Below are 2,500 nucleotides of genomic sequence, written 5' to 3'. Positions count from 1 at the left end.
GTATAGCAGGGACGGTGCTGCCTCTCGCTTCGCTCGCTGTCCGCCGCTCGCCGCTCGCTCGCGCAGCCAAAAATGGCCAGTTTTGTCCCGTTTTTGGGCCGTTTTGGCCAGTTTTTGGCCTGTTCTTGCGTCGCGCGGTGACCGTCGTGAGCGGAGCAAAATGTCAGCCATCTCAGCACCCTGGAACCCCCCGGGTGGCACAGGGCTGGATGGGGCTTTCGTATAGCAGGGACGGTGCTGCCTCTCGCTTCGCTCGCTGTCCGCCGCTCGCCGCTCGCTCGCGCAGCCAAAAATGGCCAGTTTTGGCCCGTTTTTGGGCCGTTTTGGCCAGTTTTTGGCCTGTTCTTGCGTCGCGCGGTGACTGTCGTGAGCGGAGCAAAATGTCAGCCATCTCAGCACCCTGGAACCCCCCGGGTGGCACAGGGCTGGATGGGGCTTTCGTATAGCAGGGACGGTGCTGCCTCTCGCTTCGCTCGCTGTTCGCCGCTCGCCGCTCGCTCGCGCAGCCAAAAATGGCCAGTTTTGGCCCGTTTTGGCCAGTTTTTGGCCTGTTTTTGCGTTGCGCGGTGACCATCTTGAGCGGAGCAAAATGTCAGCCATCTCAGCACCCTGGAACCCCCCGGGTGGCACAGGGCTGGATGGGGCTTTCGTATAGCAGGGACGGTGATGCCTCTCGCTTCGCTCGCTGTCCGCCGCTCGCTGCTCGCTCGCGCAGCCAAAAATGGCCAGTTTTGGCCCGTTTTTGGGCCGTTTTGGCCTGTTTTTGGGCTGTTCTTGCGTCGCGCGGTGACCGTCGTGAGCGGAGCAAAATGTCAGCCATCTCAGCACCCTGGAACCCCCCGGGTGGCACAGGGCTGGATGGGGCTTTCGTATAGCAGGGACGGTGCTGCCTCTCGCTTCGCTCGCTGTCCGCCGCTCGCCGCTCGCTCGCGCAGCCAAAAATGGCCAGTTTTGTCCCGTTTTTGGGCCGTTTTGGCCTGTTTTTGGGCTGTTCTTGCGTCGCGCGGTGACCGTCGTGAGCGGAGCAAAATGTCAGCCATCTCAGCACCCTGGAACCCCCCGGGTGGCACAGGGCTGGATGGGGCTTTCGTATAGCAGGGACGGTGCTGCCTCTCGCTTCGCTCGCTGTCCGCCGCTCGCCGCTCGCTCGCGCAGCCAAAAATGGCCAGTTTTGGCCCGTTTTTGGGCCGTTTTGGCCAGTTTTTGGCCTGTTCTTGCGTCGCGCGGTGACTGTCGTGAGCGGAGCAAAATGTCAGCCATCTCAGCACCCTGGAACCCCCCGGGTGGCACAGGGCTGGATGGGGCTTTCGTATAGCAGGGACGGTGCTGCCTCTCGCTTCGCTCGCTGTTCGCCGCTCGCCGCTCGCTCGCGCAGCCAAAAATGGCCAGTTTTGGCCCGTTTTGGCCAGTTTTTGGCCTGTTTTTGCGTTGCGCGGTGACCATCTTGAGCGGAGCAAAATGTCAGCCATCTCAGCACCCTGGAACCCCCCGGGTGGCACAGGGCTGGATGGGGCTTTCGTATAGCAGGGACGGTGATGCCTCTCGCTTCGCTCGCTGTCCGCCGCTCGCTGCTCGCTCGCGCAGCCAAAAATGGCCAGTTTTGGCCCGTTTTTGGGCCGTTTTGGCCTGTTCTTGCGTCGCGCGGTGACCGTCGTGAGCGGAGCAAAATGTCAGCCATCTCAGCACCCTGGAACCCCCCGGGTGGCACAGGGCTGGATGGGGCTTTCGTATAGCAGGGACGGTGCTGCCTCTCGCTTCGCTCGCTGTCCGCCGCTCGCCGCTCGCTCGCGCAGCCAAAAATGGCCAGTTTTGTCCCGTTTTTGGGCCGTTTTGGCCTGTTTTTGGGCTGTTCTTGCGTCGCGCGGTGACCGTCGTGAGCGGAGCAAAATGTCAGCCATCTCAGCACCCTGGAACCCCCCGGGTGGCACAGGGCTGGATGGGGCTTTCGTATAGCAGGGACGGTGCTGCCTCTCGCTTCGCTCGCTGTCCGCCGCTCGCCGCTCGCTCGCGCAGCCAAAAATGGCCAGTTTTGGCCCGTTTTTGGGCCGTTTTGGCCAGTTTTTGGCCTGTTCTTGCGTCGCGCGGTGACCGTCGTGAGCGGAGCAAAATGTCAGCCATCTCAGCACCCTGGAACCCCCCGGGTGGCACAGGGCTGGATGGGGCTTTCGTATAGCAGGGACGGTGCTGCCTCTCGCTTCGCTCGCTGTTCGCCGCTCGCCGCTCGCTCGCGCAGCCAAAAATGGCCAGTTTTGGCCCGTTTTGGCCAGTTTTTGGCCTGTTTTTGCGTTGCGCGGTGACCATCTTGAGCGGAGCAAAATGTCAGCCATCTCAGCACCCTGGAACCCCCCGGGTGGCACAGGGCTGGATGGGGCTTTCGTATAGCAGGGACGGTGATGCCTCTCGCTTCGCTCGCTGTCCGCCGCTCGCTGCTCGCTCGCGCAGCCAAAAATGGCCAGTTTTGGCCCGTTTTTGGGCCGTTTTGGCCTGTTTTTGGGCTGTT

Source organism: Musa acuminata, unplaced genomic scaffold (genome assembly GCF_036884655.1).
Source record: "Musa acuminata AAA Group cultivar baxijiao unplaced genomic scaffold, Cavendish_Baxijiao_AAA HiC_scaffold_1136, whole genome shotgun sequence".
Classification (NCBI taxonomy): Eukaryota; Viridiplantae; Streptophyta; class Magnoliopsida; order Zingiberales; family Musaceae; genus Musa; species Musa acuminata.
Note: the sequence above shows the minus strand (reverse complement) of the source record.